At 41.4% G+C, this 24340-nt stretch overlaps 1 protein-coding gene across 10 annotated transcripts in view; it reads left to right on the top strand.

Moving 5' to 3' along the window:
* Positions 1 to 508: 508 nt before the first annotated feature.
* ARHGAP12 (Rho GTPase activating protein 12) overlaps positions 509 to 24340 on the top strand; it is a 128268-nt gene continuing 104436 nt past the window's right edge. For 9 of the 10 annotated variants that reach the window (XM_063607327.1, XM_034930260.3, XM_063607326.1 and 6 more), the window contains exon 1: positions 511 to 647. The gene's annotated coding sequence lies outside the window, so the exon portion shown is untranslated. Of the gene's footprint in view, positions 648 to 24340 lie in introns of all 10 variants that reach the window. The other variant, XM_034930255.3, reaches the window with a different exon arrangement.

The raw sequence follows: 24340 nt of genomic DNA, 5'->3' as shown, positions 1-24340 counted from the left end.
CCCCAGCAATGGACTCAGTGCCCCGGGTCCCTTTCCGTCTCCCTCAGGCGGCGTGCAGCACTTTTTCGGGTGTCCCAGTGGAATTTCCGGGCCCGTGAACGACTGACCCACGCCCGGCCGCAGCTCCAGGGGCCGACGAAGGGAGCGCTAGGGCCCACGGCAGGGCCGTCTTTGCCCGGGCTCCATTCCTGCCATCCTGGCGCTATGTCAGCCCTTCCCTGGTTTTCCCTACGAGCGTTTTTTTAACGCTTCCCACTCCTTGTTTACAAAGTGCTGAGCCCCCTTGACCGCTGGCTCCCGCGCCGGCCCGAGTTCCCACACCGTACGCTGGCTGCCCCCTATTCGGATCCCCGCCGGGCGCCGCACCCCCAAGCCACCCCAGACCTTCCCGGAGACCCGCGCCCGCCCAGCTCGCCCGGGCCATCACGTGAGCCGCCCGCCCCGCCCCCGCGCGTCACGTGAGCCCCGCCCCCGCGCCGGCGCGCTCCGACGTGCCCTGTAACTTACCCTCCCTCAGAGGCCAGCCTGCGGGGACGGGCCGGCCGCGGCCGTAGCCGTGTGAACGCTCTTCGGGCTCGCGTCGTCGACCCGCAGCCGCGGGGCGGACTAAGAAGGGAGCCGCCTGCTGCGAGGCCGCCGGGCTCCCGGTGAGGTGCAGGGCGCGGGTCCTGGCGGACGGAGGGCAGGTTGGCGAGGCGCTGCACAAAGGCGCGCCGGGGCCGGGCTGTGCCCGCCGAGGGCGGTGGAGTCGGGGGGAGGCGTGTGCGGGAGGCGCGGCGGCGGCGGCGCCGCGGAGGTGCGCGCGAAGGGAGGTCGGGCGCGCAGCGAGGGGCTCTGGGCGCGGGGGTAGGCGCCGAGGGGGAGGGGGCCGGCGCAGCCTATTGGCTGACGTGGGCGAGAGGGTTTAAATGGCCCGAAGTTGTGGCTTCTCTGCCCCCTGGGTTTCCTGACTTCCTGTGTGAGGGCAGCGCCCGCCCGCCCCGCCCCCAGGGAGGAGAGTGTGAGGGTGCGCGGGTGTGTGTGTGAGTGCGGGAGAGTGCGCGCGTGTGTGCACAAGGCGGGTGTGTGCGTGTCTATGTGCAAAAGGCGGGTGTGTGCGCGCGCGTGTGTCTGCAAAAGGCGGGTGTGTGTGTGTGTGTGTGCGCAAAAGGCCGGCCCGGCCCCTCCCGCGCCCTGGGCCCACTCCCTAATCGCAGTGGGGCTCGCAGGCCTCCACCCACCCGGGGAGCCCACCCGGGGAGTCCACCTGGGGCGTCCCTCGAGGACTGTTGACCTTAAACCGGACACTTTCTTCTTTGCGGTCTTTCCCGGTGCCCTGCTCTGCTGGATGGACGTGCATTCGCTCCCCTCCAGCTTCTCTGGGCGGAATCTCCTCAAAGTCCTTGAATTGAAAAATCCTCTTTACCAGCGTGCAGCCCGCCTCCCATCTCAGGGGAGCTGGTTGTCTTCTCAGAACGGCTGTCCTTTACGCGTTGCTACCTTAAGTGACTGCAGACCCTTTGAGAAGAAATGGCCACACGGTCTTCGTTAGAGAAAAAGGCACGCCCTTCAGCTTTCGAGGCGTGTGATGTTTTCCTTTTGACTGCAGCTGCAGTTTTGTAAATGTATTTTCAAAGGCTAAAGCACGACGTTGAAAGTACACCTTTATCGAAAGTTTTAATGTCATCCCAAGTGGAGTGTTTGTTGTGGATAGAGGCTTTTAGCACTCTAATAACACGATTGGTTGTGGCTGGCTTTTGGGTTAATCATGACATTGAGAAGTAGATTTTATCGACTATTTAGGCATGCGTTCCTAAAGGGAGGTCGTGGAGGAAGGAAGGCTCACTCGGGTTCTGATTCAGGTTCTGCCACCCGACTTCTAGAGGTTAGACCTTGGGAGACTCCTGGTGTTTCAATGGAAGTGTTAAAAATAAGTATCTAGCCCCTAGCCACGCCTCTTTCTACTTAAAAGTCGGGAACGATGGCCTAGATGTGTGTGTATTTGCCCATATCGCCTTTTCTTTATCTATAGGAGGGTGTTTTACAGAATCGGTCATCTTCCTCTACCTCCTCTGGTCTGAATAGGCATTTTGGCTCCTGGCACAGTATTTTTTTTTCTTTGTTTTAAAATTGCCTTGGAAACGTTTCAGAGCTAGGTTTTGAGAGCCCAAAGCAGGCAGTGAAAGCGTGACCCCCACCCATGCCACCTGACGAGCCAGACCGTCTGGGCACATATGTGCGACCCCTGGTTGCATGCGGCTCCACTGTTCTAAAAGTGTTTCTCTGTGGGGGAAAAAGAAACCCCAGAAGTGTAATATAATGTGTGTATGTATATTTATGCGCCAGTATTTGTTGATAGATTTCTGTTCGTACTTCATCAAGCTGGAGAAGACTGATGACTCATTGATTGTTAAGATAATGCCGTCTGTATAGTTAGTTATATATATATTAGTTGTTCATATATAATTATCAATACATTGCATCTCTTTCGGTTTTATATTTGCTAATACCAGTTGTTTCGAGGTGCAAATGAAAATAGATTAAGTGCTGTAGAAAAACAGCATGTTACTTGTAGTTAATCATTTGACTTTTCTTTAATTAGAAAGAATCTGCTCAGTGGTTTTTTAGTAGGCTGATAGAAAGTGAGCTTTACAAATTTTTAAGTACTCTACGTAAGTGACATTACTGAAAATAATACGGGTGATTAAAATTTTTAAATGGAGTAAAAACTAAATAGTGGTGATCTGTTTAACCATTAAACAGTAGTACTAATATTTTACTTACCTGAGAAAATGGGCATCACAGTTTTACAATAAATCATGGGAGAGAAAAGTGAAATTAAACTTTTGTCCTGTATTTAACAATTTTGGCTAGAATTGCAAATATGCACTATTTTGTAGTATGAATCAGATGTGAAAGGTGTCGTAGTACGACATAGCACTGTACTTCAAATCGGGCTTTTCAGATTACCTCTTTTGAGGAACCTATTGGGCCACTATCCTTGTGGTTTTTTTTTTTTTTCTTCAGTTAGCTGGCCCCGGCTCATTGGTATATGGCTTTGCTGTGATTCAGCCATTTCCCTATTACTTTCCTTGACTTCATGGACTTAATGAATATTCTGCAGTTTCGTTTTGTAATTGATTAGCTTTTTAATTGAACTGAACTGCCAAATGGTGTAGTCTCTAAGCCTCCTTCCCCTGTTGATAATCTAGTGCTTCTCAAATTTTAACGTGCATAGGAATCACCTGCACTTCTAATATCCACTTGGTCATATGGATGCTGTTCTGCCAGACCACAGACCACTGCTGTCCAATAGAAATGTAATGCCTATATAAATTACTTGTGCTTAAAGTTTCTAGTATTCACATTATAAAAAGTAAGCACGTGGAAAAAAGTGAAATAAATGAATATATTTTACTTAGTATATTCACAATATCATTTTAACATGTAATATGAAAATTATTAATGAGATATTTTATGTTCTTTACATTGGACCAGGTTTTTTGAAATATCAAGTGTGTTTTACACTTAGAGCATTTCTCAATTTGCATTAGGCACATTTGACTAGTGACTACTGTATCGAACAACAGTTTTGGAGTCTAAAAGTGTAGACCAGTGTTACTCTTAGTGTATTTTCAGATTGGCCCCATCAGCAATCCTTGAGAATGTAGATTTTAGGGCCCCACCTCATACCGGTTGTTGTTAGAATATCTAGGGCTAGAGCCTGTAATCTGTGGTTTGAAAACGCTCTGGGATATGGCTATAAAATGTATATGTGGTATTCTGGATGGGACCCTGGAACAGAAAAAGGACATTAGGAGAATACTAAGGAAATCTGAATGAAGTGTGGAAATTGTTATGTGTCAGTGTTGGTTGATTGAATATGACAAATGTACCATACTAACATAAGTTGTTAATAGGGATAACTGGGTCCAGAGTACATGGGAACTCTGTGGACTATCTTTGCAGTAATTATGTAAATCTAAAACTCTTTTAAAATAAGAAGTTTATTTTTAGGAAAGTTCTTCAGATTATTCCATTGCTCACTAAAAGTTTGAGAATCCAGTGATCTAGATCATTAATCACTTGTACTGCTACAGCTTGGTTGGGCAGGATGGTGGCCAGTATTGGGTCTGGTAGGATGATGATAATAGTTTTTTTGTAGTAAGACCTAAAACTTTTAAAGCACTTGCCATGCGCCATGCACTATTTCAAGTGCCTTACACACATTTACTTAATTCTCCCAGTATGCAGTATGTACTATTAATAAGCTGCACTTTGCAGATGGAAAAAACTGAAGCCCAGAGAGGTTAAATGACTTGTCCAGAGTCACACAGCGAGAGACAGAGACAGGATGTTTTATAAATTATCAGTGCATTTGTGACTATTTTTCTACTCTCACAACTTTTGCTTCCTTGAGTAAGCACTGATTAATGCAGATACTCTGTGACGTCTGAAAGTTACAAAGTTTTTTTTCTTTCTTCTCACAAACATCTTTTGAGGTTTGTATTGTTTGCTTTGTTTTACAGGCAAGTTAAGGTGCCTAGGGTCCTGAGAGCTGATAAATGGCAAAGCCTAGATTTAAAATTTAGACCTCTGACTCCAAGTTCTGTGCTCTTTTCCTTCACCACAGCAGAATTCAGAATATGTTATGAGGTTAGAGTGACATCTTTTAAAGTTGGCTGAAAATTTCCTATATTTTGCTACATAATATATATTTTTAAATTTCAGTTTTATTAAAGTGTAATGTACATACATAAAATACACTAACATTCAACAATAAAAAAGAATGATCTATGGAGACAACATGAGTGAATCTCAAAAGCATTAATCTAAGTGAAACATGTCAGACACAGAAGGCTACATACTATATGATTTGTATTTCTCTATTACAGCTTTTGCTTCCTTGAGTAAGCAGTGATTAATGTGATACCATCTATCATGCTTTATATCTAAGTGCTTTTTTTTCGCATTTTCTCTTTCCGTTCTTACAAGGATCTTTTGAGGTTTGTACTGTTTCCTATTTTAGAGATGGATTGTACCACAATTTGTATTCACAAGTTCATAGGCATTTGAGTTTTCAATTTCTGGCCATTATGAATGTTCATGTAAGGCCTTTGTGTGGACTTATGTTTTCATTTCTCTTGGGTAAATACCTAGAAGAGGGATTGCTGGATCATGTAGTAAGCGTATGTTTAACTTTATTAGAAATTACCAAATTATTTTCCGAAGTGGTTGTACCATTTTGCATTTCCACCAGCAATGAAGAGAATTCCAGTTGCTGGTATCTTTACCATACAAAACATTCTGTGTTTTTGAAAGCTATCCAGTAGGTGAGTAGTGATATCTGGTTGTTTTAATTTGCATCATTAGGGTTTTAACAGTTTTTTTTTTAAAATACAGTTTTGAGGTATAATTGCTGTATAACAAGCTGCACATATTTTTTAAGTGTACAATTTGAAGAGTTTTGACATATGTATATACCTGTGAAGCCACTACCATTTTCAAGATAATGAACATTTCTTTCACCCATCAAAAATTTCCTTGAGCTCCTATGTGATTCATTCCCCATGTCCCTTGGCAACTATTGCTCTGCTTTCTGTCACTATCAATTAGTTTGATTCTAGGGAATCAATTTTCTAGAATTTTATGCAGATGGACTCGTGTACTATGGATTCTGGTCTGGATTTTTCTTCACTCAAGAAAATTATTTTGAGATTCACCCAGTTTGCTGTGTGTATCAACAGTTCGTTCCTTTTTATTGCTGAGTGATATTCCATTGTGTAGATATACCACAATTAGTTTATTCAATTGTTGATTGACTTGCGAGTTTCTCTTTGTTACAGATGAAACTACTGTCTTTGTGTCTACATATGCTTTAATTTTTGTTGGTAAATACCTAAGAGGAAAATCCCTGAATCATGTGGTAGATGCATATTTAACATTTTAAGCATCTGCCAAACTTATTTCAAATGCTGGTTCAGTTTTACATCCTCACCAGCTTTGTGTGTGAGTTCCACTGGCTCTGCATTCTCAAAAACACTGGTATGACCTGACTTAGCCATTCTGTGAGATGTGTGGTGACATTTCTTTCTTTTTGGTTTTAATTTGCATTTTCCTGATGGCTAAAGATGTTGGGCATATTTTCATGAGCCTATTTACCGTCTATAGATCTTTGGACAAGTCTGTTTAAATATTTTGCCTGTTTTTTTTTTTTTTTTCCTGTTAGGGTCTTGCTCTGTCACCCCAGGCTGCAGTACAGTGGCATGTTCACAGTTCACTGCAGTCGCGAACTCCCAGGCTCAAACAGGCTTCCCACTTTAGCCTCCCAAGTAGCCGTGACTACAGGTGTGTGGCACCATGCCCAGCTAATTTTGTAAACTTTTTTTGTAGAGACGGGTTCATGCTATGTTGTCCAGGTTGGTTTTGAACTCCTGACCTCAAGTGATCCTCTTGTCTCGACTTCCTAAAACACTGGAATTACAGGTGTGAGCTACCTTGCCTAACCTATGATTTTTTCTTTTTTATAATGTCTTTGGTTTTGGTGGAATGGAGTTGGGATGTTTTCTCTCTGCTTCAATTTTTTTTTGAGAGATTTATGTAGAATTGGTAGTAACTTCTTTACGTTTTTGGTAAAATTCACCAGTGAAGCCGCCTGGGCCAGTTTTCTTTGTGGGAAGCTTTTAAAGACAAATTCTGTTTATTTAATAGATATAGGAGTATTCAGGTTATCTGTTTATTCTTTAGCAAGCTTTGGTTATTTGTATCTTTCAAGAAATTTGTTAGAAGGGCATGGTAGCATGCACCTGTAGTCCCAGCTATTCAGGAGGCTGAGGCTAGGAGGATTGCTTGAGCCCGGGAATTAGAGGCTGCAGTGAGCTATGATTATGCTTCTGCACTCCAGCCTGGGCAACAGAGCAAGACCCTGTCTCTTAAAAAAAAAAAATTTGTCTACTTCATGTGGATTGTTGAGTTTGTTGGCATAAAGTTGTTCATAATATTTTCTATTTTCCTTTTGATGTCTTCAGGATCTGTAGTTATGTCTCTGGTTACCTTTTTGATAATTTGTTTCTTTTCTCTTTTGTTCCCATTAGTTTGGCTAGAGGATTGTCAGTTTTACTGATCTGTGCTTTTTTTTTTTTTTTTTTTTTTTTGAGGCAGGGTCTTGCTCTGTCTCCCAGGCTGGAGTGCAATGGCATGATCTCAGCTCACTGCAGCCTTTGCCTCCTGGACACAAGCCTCAGCCTCCTGAGTAGCTGGGACCACAGGCACATGCCAACCACACCTGGCTAATTTTTTGTATTTTTGGTAGATATGGGGTTTCACCACGTTGCCCAGGGTGGCATTGAACTTCTAAGCTCAGATGATCTGCCTGCCTTGGCTTCCCAAAGTGCTGGGATTATAGGTGTGAGCCATTGCACCTGGACAGTTTTACTGCTCTTAAAGAACCAGGCTCTGGTTTCATTGATTTTTCTCTAACATTTTTCTGTTTTCTTTTTATTGCTTTCTGCTCTCATCTTTTTCATATCTTTTCTTCTATAAACTTTTTTTTTTTTTTTTTGAGATGGAGCCTTGCTCTGTCACCCAGGCTGGAATGCAGTGGCACAATCTCGGCTCACTGCAACCTCTGTCCCCAGGGTTCAAGCCATTCTCCTGCCTCAGCCTCCCCAGTAGCTGGGATTACAGGCATGCACCACCATGCCCAGCTCATTTTTGTATTTTTGGTAGAGACGGGGTTTCACCATGTTGGTCAGGCTGGTATCGAACTCCTGACCTCATTATCCGCCCGACTCTGCCTCCCAAAGTGCTGGGATTACAGGCATGAGCTACCGCGCCCGACCTCTACAAACTTTGGATTTAATTTGCTCTTCTTTACCTTCTTAGAGTGGAAGCTTATGTCATTGATGTGAGACTTTGTGTTTTTTCTGGCATTTAGTGCTGTAAGTTTTGTCTGAGCACTACTTCAGCTGTATCCCACAAATTTTGAAATTACATGTTTCCATTTTCATTCAGTACACATTTCCTGTTTGGTTTCTTTTTTCTTTTTTGAGACATTGTTTCACTCTCACCAAGGCTGAAGTGCAGTGTCACAAACTGCAGCCTTGACTTCCTGGGCTCCTGTAATCCTCTTACCTCAGCCTCCCTTAGTAGCTGGGACTACAGGTGCATATCACCATGCCCGGCTAGTTTTTTTAGTTTTTGTAGAGATGGGGTCTCACCAGGAGTTCAGAACTCACCAGGCTGGTCTTGAACTCTTGGCCTCAAGTGATCCTCCCACCTCCGACTCCCAAAGAGCTGGGATTACACGCGTGAGCCACCTTGTCCAGCCTGATGTTGTCTTTGACTCCTGACTCATTTAGAAGTGTGTTGCTTAGATTCCAAAAACAATTTTGGGGTTTTTAAGATACTTTTTGAGAGTTTCTAATTTAATTTTATTGTGATTGGAGAACATACTTTGCATAATTTCAGTTCTTTTCAGTTTATTGAGGCTTGTTCCATGGCCGAGAATGTGGTATACAGGAACTTAGGTTTGTAAGAAACTACTAAACTGGCTGTGCTATTTAGCACTCTCACTAACACTATGTAAATGCTCTAGTTTCTGGAATACTTGCCAGCACTGTTGTTGTCTTTTTAAAAAACAAAAACAAAAACAAAAACTTTATTGTAGTTGATGTGTAGTGATACCTAATTTGGGCTTTAGTTTACATTATTGATTTTTATTCTTGTTAAAATCAATTTGAATAAAACTTACAAATCGTGGATTTTTTTTTTTCCAGTAGATGACAAAATGTACTGAGGGATTGGTAATAGTTCATCATTTGTATGCTGCGTAAGTGCTACTTTTCAGTTTTCTTTTCTTTTTTTTTTTTTTGAGACGGAGTCTCACTCTGTCGCCTAGGCTGGAGTGCAGTGGTGCAGTCTTGGCTCACTGCAACCTCTGCCTCCTGGGTTCAAGCGATTCTCCTGCCTCAGCCTCCCTAGTAGCTGGGATTACAGGCACCCACCACCACGCCTGGCTAATTTCTGTATTTTTAGTAGAGTGAGGTTTCACCATGTTGGTCAGGCTGGTCTGGAACTGCCGACCTCGTGATCCGCCCACCTCTGCCTCCCAGAGTGCTGGGATTACAGGTGTGAGCCACTGCACCCGGCTAATTTTCAGTTTTCTAAGAGTTTGAATGTTTGTTTGCTTTTTAATGTTTACTTTTTTTTTTTTTTTTGAGACAGAGTCTTGCTCTGTCACCCAGGCTGGAGTGCAGTTGCGCGATCTCGGCTCACTGCAACCTCCGCCTCCCAGGTTCAAGCGATTCTCCTGCCTTGAGTAGCTGGGATTACAGGCGCATGCCACCATGGCCAGCTAATTTTTGTATTTTTAGTAGAGATGGGGTTTCACCATGTTGGTCAGGCTGTTCTTGAACTCCTACCTCGTGATCCACCCACCTCAGCCTCCCAAAGTGCTGGGATGACTGGCGTGAGCCACCGCGCCCGGCCAATATTTACTTGTTTTTTGTTTTTTTTGGTTTTGTTTTTTTTTTGAAATGGAGTCTTGCTGTGTTGCCCAGGCTGGAGGTGCAGTGGTGCGATCTCGGCTCACTGGAAGCTCCACCTCCCTGGTTCACACCATTCTCCTGCCTCAGCCTCCTGAGTAGCTGGGACTACAGGTACCCACCACCATGCCCAGCTAATTTTTTTGCATTTTTAGTAGAGACGGTTTCACCGTGGGAGCCAGGATGGTCTTGATCTCCTGACCTCGTGATCCGCCCACCTCAGCCTCCCAAAGTGCTGGGATTACAGGCGTGAGCCACCGCGCCTGGCCCTATATTTACTTTTAAAGAGGATTTGTAAGAGCTTCATGAGGATTTTAGTTACTTGTGGCTTTTGAGTAGATGGGTATAAGGTGATTTAAATTGTATACTACAGTGTCTTTAGTGAAATATATATGACATGAAATTTACTGTTTTAACCATTTTTGAGTGCACAGTTCTGTGGCATCAAATAAATTAACTTTGTTGTCCAGCCATCACCACCCTTCATCTCCAGAACTTTTTCATCTTTCTAAACTGAAACTCCATACCCATTAAGCAGTAACTTCCTGTTGCTGTCTTTCTCCATCCCTTGGTAACCACCATTCTGCTTTCTGTCTTTATGAATTTGACTACTCTAGGTACCTTATATACATGAAATCATATAATGTTTGCCCTTTTGTGACTGGCGATTTCCCTAAGCATAAATAGTCTTCAGAGTTCATTCACGTTGTACTGTCAGAATTTCCTCCTTTTTAAGGCTGAATAATATTTTATGTATGTATCACATTTTGTTTATTCATCCATTGATGGATATTTAGTTTGCTTCCACTTTTTGGCTATTGTGATTAATGCTGCTGTGAACATGGATATACAAATATCTGTTTGACTTTCTGCTTTCAATTCTTGTGGGTGTATACCTAGAAGTGGAATTGCTGGATAATGTGGTAATTGTATTTTCAGTTTCCTTGAGGAACTACCATACCATTTTCCCTAGTGGCTGTACCACTTTACATTTCCACCAGCAGTGCACAAGAGTTTTAGTTTCTCCACATCCTCACAAACATTTGTTATTTATTTAGTTATATTTATTTATTTGAGACAGGGTCTCACTCTGTTGCTGAGGTTGGAATGCAGTGGCACAGTCACAGCCCACTGCAGCCTCAACTTCCAGGCTTGAGCGATTCTTTCACTTCAGCCTACTGCGTAGCTAGGGCTACAGGCATGTGCCACCAATCCTTGGCTATTTTTTAAATTTTTGTTTGTAGAGACGGGGCCTCGTTATGTTACTCAGGCTGGTCTTGAACTCCAGGGCTCAAGTGATCCTCCTGCCTCAGCCTCCCAAATTACTGGGATTACAGATATGAGCCACTGTACCTGGTCTATTTTTTAATTTAAAAAAAATGATAGCCATCCTGTTGGGTGTGAAGTGGTATCTCATTGGTGTGTGTGTGTGTGTGTGTGTGTGTGTGATTTCCCTAATGATCAGTAATATTCAGCATCTTTGCAGGTTCTTACTGGCCGCTTATATACAGATGCTCCTTAATTTATGATGGTATTATGTTCTCATAAACTGATCATAAGTCAAAAATGTTGTGAGTCAAAAATGCATTTAAATTAGCCTGAGCAACATAGCAAGACCCTCATCTCTAAAAAGATTAAAAATTAGCTAGGTGTGGTGGTACGTACCTGTAGTCCTAGCTACTCAGGAGGCTGAGACAGGAAGATTTCTTGAACCCAGGAGTTTAAGGCTGCAGTGAGCTATGATGGTACCACTGCACTCCAGCCTAAGTGACAGAATGAGACCCCCATCTCTCAAAAGAAAAAAAAAGGTATTTGATATTCCAATAAACCCACCATAAAGTCAGGAAATTGTAACTGGAACCATTGCAAGTTGGGAACCGTCTGTATCTTCTTTTGAAAACTGTCTGTCAGGTTCTTTGCCCACCATGACTCTTGATATCCCAATGTTTATTTGAAGTAAACTGGCATAATTTAAACATTATAGAGTGTTTTCTCCTTTTTTTGGGTGAGTTACTGATGTCTGACACTAGAACTTTGCAGTGGCCAGACTTAAATAATTGCTGCACTAACAGATGTATTTGCCTTTGTTTTGTGGATTATATCTTTTTAAAACATGGGGGATTGGTAAACACATGCAAGTAATTGAATGTAAGTGATATTTAGAAGATTTTCTTTAAGAGAGTAGTGTGTATAGTTTCAGAATACCTGAATGGGTTGGGGAGGAGAAGATACCTGGGTAGCCAGTAGTGTTGTGAAGTGAATGTTTTTCTTCTAGAATAAGTTGTTAGGAGATCGAAAGTTTCATTGAACTTTTATAAAGACTAGGGTAATGATTTCTTTTCTTTTTTATTTTTTTGAGACTAAGTCTTGCTCTGTTGACCAGACTGGAGTGCTGGAGTGCAGTGGTGCGATCTTGGCTCACTGCAACCTCTGCCTCCTGTTCAAGATATTCTCCTGCCTCAGTCTCCCGAGTAGCTGGGATTACAGGCACGTGCTACCACGCCTGGCTAATTTTTATATTTTTAGTAGAGACGAGGTTTCACTGTGTTGGCCAGACTGGTCTCAAACTCCTGACCTCAGGTGATCCACCAGCCTTAGCCTCCCAAAGTGCTGGGATTACAGGCGTGAGCCACTGCACCCTGCCTGATTTCTTATTATTATGTAACTTATGTAACTACATGGACTAAGACTATGGGTGTGCATGCCTTCCCCAAGGAAAATAGAGGTGGTGTTACTACACGATCAAGTAGACGAGATGTCCCAGAGGCAAGATAAAAATTATGTGAACTATAAAAATGTTAATTTTTGGCCGGGCGCGGTGGCTCACGCCTGTGATCCCAGCACTTTCGGAGGCCAGGGTGGGTGGATCACAAGGTCAGGAGTTTGAGACCAGCCTGGTCAACATGGTGAAACCGCGTCTCTACTAAAAATACAAAAATTAGCCTGGCACCGTGGCAGATGCCTGTAATCCCAGGTACTCAGGAGGCTGAGGCAGGAGATTGAACCCAGGAGGCGGAGGTTGCAGTGAGCCGAGATCATGCCATTGCGCTCTAGCCTGGGCGACAGAGCAAGACTCTGTCTCAAAAAAAAGAAAAAAAAAAGAAGGTTATTTTATTTCTTCTTCTTTTAAAAATGGATTATTATAGAAAATTCTTATTAAGAAATTAAAATATAGGACTTCGTGGTGTTGAGGGGTGCAGAAGGAAGAAGCCATTGATTGGAGTGCAGTTAGAAGGGAGTAAAGAGAAAGCTTAAAAATGTAGACACAGAATGATTGTCATAGAAGGATAGTTTTTTGTTTTTTTTTGAGATGGAGTTTCGTTCTTGTTGCCCAGGCTGCAGTGGCACAATCTTGGCTCGCTGCAACCTCCATCTCCCAGGTTCAAGTGATCCTCCTGCCTCAGCCTCCCAAGTAGCTAGGATTACAGGCATGTACCACCACGCCCGGCTAATATTTGTATTTTTAGTTGAGACGGGGTTTCACCATGTTGGCCAGACTGGTCTCGAACTCGTGACCTCAGGTGATCCACCCTCCTCACCCTTCCAAAGTGCTGTGATTACAGGTGTGAGCCACCATGCCTGGCTAGAAGGATAGTTTTAAAGGCTTATAATGTGGAGCTATTTTGGATATAGGGTGCTTTTGACGAAATAATAGAATCTGAAGGGAAAAGGCTGTTAACCTGTTGGCTCAAGAAAAATGTTTTTTTGGTTCCTTAGATTTTTTTTTAAACTAATTATGGGTTTTTTATTGTATAGGCTGTCTTCTTGGTATCTTTCATTGTTATATTAACACTCTTTTAGTGTGTGCAAGTAGATGTGAAGGGATGAAAGCACAGCTTAATCTTTGGTGTTTTTTGATCAGAAAGGGCTTGTTCAGGGCTGTTTAATACAAAGTGTTGAGTTTGTGAATTTTTTTTTTTTTTTTTTGAGACAGGGTCTTATTATGTCATCCGGGCTGGAGTGCATGAACAGCTCACTGCAGCCTCTATCGAACTCCTGGGCTTGAGTGATCCTCCCACCTCAGTCTCCTGAGTAGCTGGGACTACAAGCATGCACCACCATGTCCACCTAATTTTTTATTAAATTTTTTTGTAAAGATAGGGTCTCACTATGTTGCCCATGCTGGTGAATTAAAAAAAAAAAATACAGCAGGTTCCTCACTTTCTGCTTTGCTGTGTATCTGAGTCAGCATTTAATCTCCATGTATAAGAGATCATTTAAAAATAAGTTTGAGGCTGGGCGCAGTGGCTCATGCCTATAATTCCAGCACTTTGGGAGGCTGAGGTGGGAGCGTTGCTTGAGGCCAGGAGTTCCAGACCAACCTTGGCAAAATACTGACACCCTGTCTCTCCAAAAAAATTAGAAATTTAGCTGGGTGTGGTGGTATGCACCTGTGGTCCTAGCTACTCAGGAGGCTGAGCTGGAGGATTGCCTGAGGCAAGGAGGTCGAGGCTGCGGTGAGCTATGATGGCACCACTGTGCTTTGACCTTATTGACAGAGTGGGATCCTGCCTCTCCCCCCAAAAAAACACAAAAAAACAAAAAACTTGAATATTTGAAGATGTAACAACCATTCAATAATGGAGAACCCTAGTACTTTTTAAATAATTGTAATTTATGTTTTGATGTGAAAAACAGGCACTGTGATTTGCTGTAAACACAGTGTTTAAAGGTAAAGAACAAAAATATATTTGTAAGTTTAAATTATTTAAACATGGGACGACATAATGTAAGATGTTATTATGAATATGAGCTAGATATGCATGGCATTAATTTTAACTTGAGTTTTAGGTTCAGAACACAATTGCCTAGTAATAAGCATTTAAATCAAGTACTTAAAATCTAGTTTGTGGGGAAGTCATTATGGCACTGCAAGATGCCTTGTACCTGCCCATCTTGCATATTTCTTGCCCCTTTCCTGGAATCAGCCATTTCTCCGAAGACCTCTGGTCCTTTTATTGGGAGAATGATGCAAGAAGCCACAGCTGAGTGCTAGGTGTGTTTGTTGCTGCTAGCTTGTCATTTTTATTGACAGCCAGGAAATGTGTGTGTGTGTATATCAAGCAGTGTATATACACATCTAATATTTCTATATATGACCACTTATATATCTGTGGTAAACTAAAAATGAGTTCCTACTGATGTCTCCAAGTCTAATCTATTGGATCATTCTAGTCTCCTTCTCTTGCTTATCTGTAAATTTTCACTCCAACATTGAGAAACCTGATACCTGCTATCCACCATTCAGTTACTTAATTGTTTTATTCCAGTATAAATGTATAGCAGTATCAAGATACTTAACTTGAACCCCTAGGGAAAGAACTTTATCAACTTTTGTGCAGTTCCTTTTGCCTATTTTTCCTTTTGCAAATAAAAAAAGTATTTATCTTTAAATTTTTGGTAGAGACACAGCCTTACTGTGTTGCCCAGGCTGGTCTCAAACTCCTGGTCTTAAGTGATCCTCCTGCCTTGGCCTCCCAAAGTGCGGGATTATGGGTGTAACCACCCCCAGCCCCTTCTGCTTGTATTCTTAGAGACTTCACTGATTTCCAAAGTAACTTATGTCAGCATTTCCCCCCCACTGTGTTTGGTGAGGTCATTTCATGTATTTGTAATACTGTTAGATTCTTGTCACATCTGCTTTCCATCCTGGGATCTTGCCCCTGCCCAATGATATTTTTAAATTTGCATACTTTGAAGTTCACGCTTTTCATTGCAAAGACCAATAGGTTTTGACAAACGCATAATGTCATATATCTACCATTATAGTATTACTGTATACAAAATAGGTTTGACTTAAAAGCATCGTCTGTGCTTCACCTGTGGAATTCTGTGTCCCCTTTTCCTACTCCAGGCAATCACTGTCTATGGTTTTGACTTCCAGAATGCCATAAATTGAAATCATTCTGTATGTGGCTTTTTCATACTGGCTTTCTTTCATTAGCAACATATATTTAAAATACACATTTTCATGGTTTGATAACTAATTTCTTTTTTTGTTTTCTTTTTCTTTTTTTTAAAATACAGGGTCTTGCTCTGTTGTCCAGGCTAGAGTGTGGTGATACGATTATGACTCACTGCAGCCTCGACCTCTGGGGATCAAGTGATCCTCCCACCTCAGCCTCCCAAGTAGCTGGGCTATAGGTGTGTGCCACTGTTCCTGGCTAGTATTTTTTCTACTTTTTTTGTGGAGATGGGGTCTTTCTTTTTTGTCCAGGCAGGTCTTGAACTCCTGGACTCAAGTGAGCCACCTGCCTTGGGCCCCCAAGTACTGGAATTACAGGCATGAGCCACTGCACCCAGCCCTCATTTTCTTTTATCACTGAATAATAGTCCATTGCATGGATGTCTCACGGTTCGTTTATCCTTTCTCCCGTTGAAGGACATCTTGGTTGTTTCCTGTTTGGGGCAATTATGAATAAAGCTACTATACACATTTACATGCGGGACTTTTTGTGGACATAAGATTTCCTCTCATTTGGGTAAATGCCTAGGAATGTGATAGCTAGATCCTATGGTAAGGGCATGTTTAACTTTGTAAAAAACTGCTAAACTGTCTTCCAAGATGGCTGTATCATTTTGCATTACCATCAGCAAAGAAGGAGAATTCCTGTTCTACATCCTCGCCAGTATTTGGTATTGTTCGTTTTTGGATTTTAGCCATTCTAGTAGGTGTGCAGTGGTATCTCATTGTTTTAATTTGCAGTTCCATAACGATATGATGTTGAGCAGTTTTTTAAAGTGCTTGTTTGCCATCTGTGTGTGTGTGTATATATGTATATATAATTTTTTTTTTGGTGGGGTATCTGTTCAGATCTTCAGCTCATTTTAAAAATGTAGTTGTTCTTACTGAGTTTTTAGAATTATTTGTATAGTTTGCATACAAGTCTGTAATCAGACTTGTATTTTGCACATGATTTCTCTTTGTGTTTTCATTCTTTTAACAGTGTCTTTCACAGAGGACAAGTTGTTAACTTTAGTAGAATACTAGCTTAATTTTTTCTTTGAAGGATCGTGAATTTGGAGTATCGAAAAACTCATTCCAAACCAAAGGTCATATTTCTTCCTTTTTGAATTGGAATATTTTCTTTCTTTTTATATTTTAAAAAATTATTTTTTAATATTGAGTAGATTTTGGGTAATGATACGGGAGTTTTTTGTTTTGTTTTGTTTTTTCTTTTTTTAAAAATTTTAAGTAGAGGAAGTGTGTTCCTATATTTCCCAGGCTAGTCTTAAACTCCTGTCCTCAAGCAGTCCTCTTGCTTTGGCCTCCCAAAGTGCTGGGATTATAGGTGTGAGCCACCATGCCTGGCCTGTAATGGAATATTTTCTACATTCTTAGAACGATCATTTTATAATTCTTATAACATTCTCTACATTCTTATAACATTTTCTACATTTTTATAATAATCAAGAAAAAATCATTAAGTCCACCTTATTTCTAAGACCTCATGGCACAAATCTTTTAAAAATACCCAATGCAGATGTCATTTTAGTTAAAACTTGCTTGCTTCCTCAGATGCTTCCGGTGTTGTTTCCTAATTTTTGTTTCAGATTTAAATTTTGGTTTTGAATTTACCAGTTTACACTTGATTGTATTTCTGCCTGCTTTCCAGTTATCCGATTATTTCCTTTTTTTTTTTTTTTTCCGAGACAGAGTCTGGCTCTATCATTCTGTTGCCTAGGCTGGAGTGCAGTGGCTCGATGTTGGCTCATTGCAACCTCCGCCACCCAGGTTCAAGGGATTCTCATGCCTCAGCCTCCCGAGTAGCTGGGATTACAGGTGTGTGCCACCATGCCCAGCTATTTTTTTTTTTTTTTTTTGTATTTTTAATAGAGACAGGGTTTCACTATGTTGGCCAGGCTGGTCTTGGACTCCTGGCCTCAAGTGATCCACCAGCCTCAACCTCCCAAAGTGTTGGGATTACAGGTGTGAGCCATCACACCCAGCCCGATTATTTCCTATATCCTTTTTGTTGTTTCTGTTTTTGCTATTTCTTTGTGGCCAGAATGGTTTATAATGTAAATCGTTATACTTTCCTTCTCTTCTTTGATAGCCTACCTAAATTCAGATGATAAATGTCTTATATTCTGCATCTGTTTTTTCTTATTTTAAACATTTTTTTGTAGAGACATGGTCTTACTATGTTGCCCAGGCTGGTCTCAAACTCCTGGCCTCAAAGGATCCTCCCACATTAGCCTCCCAAAGGCGTGAGCCTGTGTGCCCAGTCTGTTTTTGTTTTTTTTTTTTTTTAAAGAAAGCAGGGATCATATATTAAGAAAAAAACCTGAAATGCCTAATAATGGCCTATGATTTTTGTTAAGCGTACAACTAAGTATTTGATGGAATGATTTCTTCTGCTGGAACTTAATACTGGAATTATTCTTTACTTTTTTGTTGTGCTCATTAAGATTAATTGATTTCTGTAGTAGGGGCCTGGTTAGGGATTATTAATTTTTTTTTTTTTTTTTTTTGAGACGGAGTCTCGCTCTGTCGCCCAGGCTGGAGTGCAGTGGCGCAATCTCGGCTCACTGCAAGCTCCATCTCCCGGGTTCACGCCATTCTCCTGCCTCAGCCTCCCGAGTAGCTGGGACTACAGGCTCCTGACACCACGCCTGGCTAAATTTTTGTATTTTTAGTAGAGACGGGGTTTCACCGTGTTAGCCAGCATGGTCTCGATTTCCTGACCTCATGATCTGCCCGCCTCAGCCTTCCAAAGTGCTGGGATTACAGGTGTGAGCCATCGTGCCCGGCCTGGGATTATTAATTTTAAACAAGTACTTTAAAAAATACTCGGAGGATTTGATGCGAAGTTCAGTGCTTAAACTGGAAAAGTTTCTTAATATTTTATATGTTTGAAGCTATATTAACATTTTATAGTTCACAATATTAGCATTGCTAAATAGGTTATACGTATCTGGATTGGACTTAAATTGTAAGCTCACTAATTAAGATACATTATGTTTCGGCTGGGCGTGGTGGCTCACACCTGTAATCCCAGCACTTTGGGAGGCCAAGGCGGGCGGATCACAAGGTCAGGAATTCCAGACCAGCCTGGCCAACATGGTGAAACCCCATCTGTACTAAAACTACAAAAATTAGCTAGATGTGGTGGCGGGCACCTGTAGTCCCAGCTGCTTGGGAGGCTGAGGCAGGAGAATCGCTTGAACCTGGGCAGCGGAGATTGCAGTGAGCCAAGATGGCGCCACTGCACTCCAGCCTGGGCGACAGAGGGAGACTCCATCTCCAAAAAAAGGATACATTAATGTTTCTTTAACGTTTTGTTTACCTGTTTACTTTTTTTGATATACCTCTTAAACAGATTGGTTGGTTAAAACGGATGTCCTGGGGGAGAAAGACAACATTTGCTGAACTGTTTAAGTTTTGGTAGGCTTCTTGGTAGTTTAAATGGGAAGAAAATTTTAAAAATTGGCAGATAGAAAGGAGGAGGCTTTTAGATTAAAAAATAGCATGATAGGAAATTTGAATCTGACTTGGGGGCAGAGAAGTAAAATATATAAGCAGGCGTGTGTGTCGGGGGTGGTGGTTGTTGAAACGTGGAAAAAGGGAGGAGGAAGAAGACTGGTAAGAGGCATGAAAAGCTTGTATGGGCGTTTTTGAGACTGCTAAGAGCAGCATCGGGGTGTAGCAGGCAGTAGGTATGCAGACCTTGTATATACTGGGAGTTGGGTACTTAGTAGTTGTAAGTGTTTGGGATGAATATGGATGGAGGCGTGTGGCGATGGGTATAGTATAGAATACATTTCAGTTCCAGGAGTATTGTGCTTGGACAGCGTTGTATTTGATTGAGCAAACTTTTAACCAAAATACTTTATAGAAACAGGATAAACAGCGTTCAACTTTCTCTTAAGAACAGAATCTACAGGTCTGGGGAACAGAGGAAGAAACAACCCAAAATTAAAACTGTGAACGTTTGTTTTAATACAGCTTATGTTTTTAAGTAAAAATAGCATTAATTATTCACACATTTGTAGATACTTTTACCTAGATCTAAAGTTTTAGTGCTACCCCATAATCATTTTAATTATTTTTTTCAGAGAATTTACCTGATTTTTGTCCTTTCTGTGAAGTTTGTTTCATTTTTTTAAACGTAAATTATTTCATGATTCCATTTCCACATTCTCAGCACATTTTTAAAAAATTGGTAACACTGTATGTTTTTTATTATGTACAATATAGTTTTTGAAGTATATATACGTAGTGGAATGGCTAAATTTAGCTAATTTACAAATGCATTACCTCACATAGTTATCATTTTAGTGGTGAGAGCACACATCCACTCGCTTTACAGTTTTCAAGAATACAGTATATTGTCATTTACTGTAGTCACCTTGCTGTACAATAGATCTCTTGAAATTTATTCCTCCTATTTGACTATGATTGTATGTCCTTTGACCAACATCTCAGCATTTCTCCCCTAGGCCCTTAGCCTCTCGTTACCACCATTTTACTCTCAACTTTTTCTTTTTTTTTTTTTGAGACAGAGTTTCACTGTTGTTGCCCAGGCTGGAGTGCAATGACGCTATCTTGGCCCACCACGACCTCCGCCTCCCGGGTTCAAGCAATTCTCCTGCCTCAGCCTCCCAAGTAGCTGAGATTACAGGCATGCGCCACCACGCCTGGCTAATTTTGTATTTTTAGTAGAGACGGAGTTTCTCCATGTTGGTCAGGCTGGTCTCGAACTCCCGACCTCAGGTGATCTGCACGCCCCGGTCTCCCAAAGTGCTGGGATTACAGGCATGAGCCACTGCGCCTGGCCTCAGCTTCTAAGAGATCAATATTTTTAGATTCCACATGTGAGTGAGACCATGTGGTGTTTGTCTTTCTGTGCCTAGCTTATTTCATTCAACGTAACGTCCACTGGGTTCATTCATGTTGTTGCGAATGGCAGGATTGCCTTCTTTTTTATGGCTAAGTAGTATCCTGTTGTGTGTATGTGTGTATGTATATACACGTTTATCCTTTAATGGACAGTTAGATTAATTCTATATCTTGCCTATTTCGAATACTGCTGCAGTAAACATGGGAGTGCAGATATCTCTTCACATACTGATTTCATTTCCTTAGAATATATGCCCAGTAGTGGAATTGGTGGATCATATAGTAGTTCCATTTTTAATGTTTTGAGGAACTTCCATATTGTTTTCCATTATGGCAATACTAATTTTCATTAACACCAACAGTATATAAAGGTTCCCCTTTCTCCACATGCTCGCCAGCTTATATTTTGCCTTTTTGATAATAGCCATTCTAACTGGGGTGAGGTGCTTTCTCATTGTGGGTTTGATTTGCATTTCCCTGATTAGTGATGTTGAGCATTTTTTTCTTACACCTATTGGCTTTTTGTGTGTCTTCTTTTGAAGAACATTTATTTGGGGCTTTTGCCCATTGTTAAATTGGATTATTTGTTTTTTTTTTTTGCTATTGAGTTATTTGATTCCTTATCCTTTTGGGATGTTAGCCCCTTGTCAGATGTATAGCGACATGCAGAGGAATGAAGCTAGATTATCTCTCACCATATAAAACAGTGATTTTATATTTAATTAGAGAATTAAATATAAAACCTGAAACTATGAACCTACTATAGAAAGAAAACATAGGGGAAATGCTTCATGACATTAGTCTGGGCAAGGACTTTTGGATATGACCTCTAAAACACAGGCAACGAAAGCAAAAATAGCAAATGGCATTATTATTATTTTCTTAATAAAAAATTGTATTAGAAGCATTCAGAATTTTAACAAACAACTGCAGCTTTTGTTTTTGCAATTACAGAGTGGTATTTAGTTTAGTTAACAGAACAGTTATTTCATGTAAGCTGCATAGAGACAACAACTGAAGATGAAGAAACTACCATCTCCATAAGTAACTGATTTGTGCTGTGCACCAAGTACCTTTAAATTTCCATGCCATTTTACAACCCCCGTGCTATACCAAGAAGGTTAGTGGCTATTGAAAATACCACCAGGACAGGGCTATCTAAAGACATGTTTGGTAGTGTATTAACTGTACAAAAAAAGACACTGTACAGTTTGAAAACAAATCTTATACAGCCTTACATTTCAATTCTTTCTTCAAAAAAAAAAAAAAAACCCTGCTAGAACCAACTGATTTGTCATCATCTTCATGTTTATCTTTATTTTCCTCTTCTTCCTCATTCTCTTCATTTTCCTCCTCTTTCTTCTTTTTCTTGCTTTTTTTTTCAGCCTTGATGACTCGTGTTTTTTTTTTGCAGCATCAGGCTTTCCTTTAGCTTGGTATGCAGCAATATCCTTTTTGTATTTTTCCTTCAGCTTCACAGCCATCTTTCCATAAGGTTGCTTGTCACCTGCAGCTCTCCCAGTTTCTTTACAGTATATCCAGTGGATAGGCCAGGATGTTTACCTTTGATTTTTGGCCCATGCTCAGAACAGAAAAAGAAAAAGGCCAAACAAAGGAGGCCCGTTGGGTGTATTGGGATCCTTGAACTTCTATTTTGTTTTCCCTTTAGGAGGGATGTAGGTTTTCATTTCTCTTTCATAATGGGCCAGGGTTATCTTTGCCTGTCTTCACATTTTCCCTTCTCTTTAGCAAACGTGGTTTTCCACCTCTTTGAGCGCTTCTTAGAAAGACCCTTAGAAGCTGACTGAACCATCTGGGTGCTTCCTGTGCTCCTCCTGGCAAGTTTGCACAAATAATGTGTATGATGACATTTTTGCCTCTTGACTTCTTTGGATCTTTGCCCATGTTCAGTTATTTTTCCTCATCAAGGCATAGAGTTGCTCAGTGCCTTTCTGGCTCACACTTGCCCTGGCGTTGTTTCTGTGGAGCTCAGTGTACGGCCGACACATGGCATTATATCAAACTGAGACGCTTCTGCGTGGCAAGGGAAACAGTCAACAGAATGAAGAGATGACCTATATAATGGGAGAAAATATTTGTAAACTATATGTCTAACAAGGGGTTAATATTTTCATTGTTTCTGAATCAATAATTTATAATAAGTTCTTTTCTTTCATTTTTATGTGGCTCTTCCTAGACCTTGGATTGTAACGTGTAGTTCCTGCTATGTGGCTTTCTGCATGTTTATAATTTTAATAGTTTCTCTTGGAGCTTCCCAACCTGTTTCCCCACCCTTCACCCCGGTATTGACTAGAAATCTATCTCAGCTCTTACTTTTTATCCCATTGTCTCCACTCTTGCTCATTTTACCTGCCTTGGTATCTAACCACCTTTTCTATAGAGATACCTTTTGACCACTTATCCATCTCCTTTGCCCTCCTACTTCTCATTGCCTTTAACTAAAACTCTAGATCGGATGTCTCATGTTGAACATAGTGAAACTGACTTCCTTATCTTTCTCCCTAACTCCTCCTTCATACTTATCTTTGTAGTCACTGTGGGGAAGGTGTAGTCCTAAAGCCTGGCAGTGAAAGAGATTGAACGTGGACTGGCCTTTAACTCATTGTTGTCCCCAGCCCCACAATTCCTCTCCCACTAGTGTGAAACCATACAGCTCACTTGTTATTCTTCATCCTTCTTTTCTCCATTCTTAGGGATAAATGTCTAACTAACTATAGTATGTCTGAGCTGCTGTAACCTTTTGAAAAGTAGCTGCATATTCCCTCGCTCATCTCTGTATCTTCAAAGATATTTCTTAAGTTATTTTATTACTTTCCTGGAAAAAAAATCACCTAAGGATAAGCATTTCAGGGTAAAATTTTGAAAAGTTGTGAAAAATTTGTATAGGTAAATGATCAAAGCACATAGTGACTAGCGTGTTCTGGTAATGCATGAAAGTAACGACTGAGCGTCTGAAAGGTCAGAATTCCTGTTTACTGTGATGGAAGAGACCATGGGGTGAGCATATTTGGCAGAGCTCGGGTAGGGTAGAGATGGGAATACATTTTGGATATGATAAGTTTGAGGTATTTATTGGACCACCAAGTAGATTTGGTTATTATGTATTAATAGTCTTTTTTAGTCTAGAAGAATCCCCCTCCCTTGACAGTACTTTTTTGAAGAGTTCAGGTCTGTTGTCTAATAGAATGTCTCACATTCTGGATTTGTTTGATTGTTTTCTAATAATTGCTTAAGGTGAAACATGCTTTTGACAAGAATATAACGTAGGTGACATTGTGTATGTTTTATTGCATCACATAGGCATATCTTGTCAGGTCGCATTAGTGCTCTTAAGTTTGATCATTTGGTTAAGCTTATGCTACCACATCTTTCCATTGTTAAGGTATTTTATCCTATTTAAGATTAGTAAGTAGGCTGGGTGAGGTCGCGCCTGCAGCCCCAGCACTTTGAGAGGCAGAGGTGCGTGGATCACATGAGCCCAGGAGTTTAAGACCAACCTGGGCAACATGGTGGAACCTCATCTCTAAAAAAATACAAAAATTAGCAGAGTGTGGTGGTGTGCAACTGCAGTTCCCGCTACTCGGGAGGCTGAAGTGGGAAAATTGCTTGAGCCCAGGAGGCGGAGGTTGCAGTGACCCAAATTGTACAGCTGCACTCCAGCCTCCGTGACAGAGTGAGACTGTGTCTCGAAAATAAATAGCCAGGTGCGGTGGCTCATGCCTATAATCCCCTCACTTTGGGAGGCTGAGGCAGGCGGATCACCTGAGGTCAGGAGTTCGAGACCAGCCTGGCCAACATGGCAAAACCCCATCTCTAATAAAAATGCAAAAATTAGCTGGGCATGGTGGCTCATGCCTGTAATCCCAGCTACTTGGAAGGCTGAGGCAGGAGAATTGCTTCAACCTGGGAGGCAGAGCCTGCAGTGAGCCAAGATCATGCCACTGTACTCCAG

This window comes from Pan paniscus, chromosome 8 (assembly GCF_029289425.2).
Source record: "Pan paniscus chromosome 8, NHGRI_mPanPan1-v2.0_pri, whole genome shotgun sequence".
Classification (NCBI taxonomy): domain Eukaryota; kingdom Metazoa; phylum Chordata; class Mammalia; order Primates; family Hominidae; genus Pan; species Pan paniscus.
This window is presented reverse-complemented; position numbering and strand designations above follow the sequence as displayed.